Source organism: Oratosquilla oratoria, chromosome 35, assembly GCF_046742065.1.
Source record: "Oratosquilla oratoria isolate Oo_2021 chromosome 35, ASM4674206v1, whole genome shotgun sequence".
In the NCBI taxonomy this organism is placed as follows: domain Eukaryota; kingdom Metazoa; phylum Arthropoda; class Malacostraca; order Stomatopoda; family Squillidae; genus Oratosquilla; species Oratosquilla oratoria.
The window spans coordinates 2,955,751-2,957,078 of NC_134811.1; the positions used below are offsets into that span (position 1 = coordinate 2,955,751).

Consider the following 1,328-nt stretch of genomic DNA (forward strand, 5'->3'; position numbering starts at 1 on the left):
CACTGAAGACGAAGACGGCAACATGGAACCCTCAGGAACTTCAAGAGGATTGGACAAGGATTTTAGACCGCCGAGTCAGAGCCTTCGTAAGCGTCTGCACCGTTATGGAGCTTATGTTTCTCCTGGGATTCTTTAATGACAGGATTGGACAGCTCCTAGAAGAAAAAGCTAAGGAAGAGGACACTACACAAACAGACGTAAGCATCTTGCGGAGCCTAACCATCATCAGAATCGTATTGGAAAAGATCAAAGGGTCCGCGATGCACTCCAAAAAACGTAAATTTTATGATCTTAAAAGAGGAAACCTTACAAACAACCAAGAAACCGAAAAGATCAATTGATTTTGAATAAAAAATGACGTGGAACAAAGTCCGCTTCCTCGGCAAAGGTGGGTTTGCTTCCGTCACGCTCGTAAAGGATGCCACTTCTGGATTCCTCTGTGCAAAAAAATCCATCGGGATTTACAACCTCGAGCGGCAGCAAGAAGAAATAAAAATTCATCGTAAGTTACACCATAACAACATCGTTGCCTTCCTAGGCGAGGAGAAGGACTTGGAAAACCTGTACGTTTTCCTCGAATATGTCAACGGCGGTACTCTAGAGGACAGAATAGGCTCCAAAGGAGTGTCGGAAAGGAGGGCGAAACTGTACCTCAGCCAACTCATCCAAGGAGTCATATATCTACACTCCCAAAACATCGTCCACAGAGACCTAAAACCAGAAAATCTTTTCCTGACGAAAGACGACGACCTTAAGATTGGAGACTTCGGGATTGCCGGCGAGTTCGTCAAGGGCGAGTACCTGACTAAAATCTGCGGGACCTCAGCCTACATCGCCCCCGAAGTCTTCACTGGCCGATACTTGGGAGAGCCTAACGACGTCTGGGCGTGCGGAATTGTGCTCTTCAGACTCGTGACCGGTCAAAATCCTTGGAAAATCTCTCAAACAAACAAAGACATTAACTTTGGAGTCTGGTCCTATTCGACCGAAGAAATGAGACGCCAAAAACCATGGAAATCTATCTCAAGAAAAGTTTTCCGTCTCATCAAAAGCATTCTTGTTACGAATCCTGAGCAAAGAGCAACTCTCAGTGACATTGAGCAAAACGAATGGTTTCTTGGTTGATATAAGAAGTTCTTTAGAAAAACAAAAAATAACTAAAATAAACTCAAAGTGAAAATATTCAAAGTTATCAAATCACTGCCTACTACATTAGGCATGTCTTTACTATTAGTCCTCAAATAACAGGGTTTCCCCTCAGCTGAATAAAATAATCCGGCTACAGCTAGAAAAGTATATAAAGAATATTCCTCCTTGGTTAAATATAT

The 1,328-nt window shown here is 42.9% G+C and overlaps 1 pseudogene; it reads left to right on the top strand.

Annotated features, from left to right (window-relative positions):
• Window positions 1-354: 354 nt before the first annotated feature.
• LOC143018510 (serine/threonine-protein kinase Chk1 pseudogene) lies at window positions 355-1,125 on the top strand (annotated as a pseudogene).
• The last annotated feature ends 203 nt before the right edge of the window (window positions 1,126-1,328 follow it).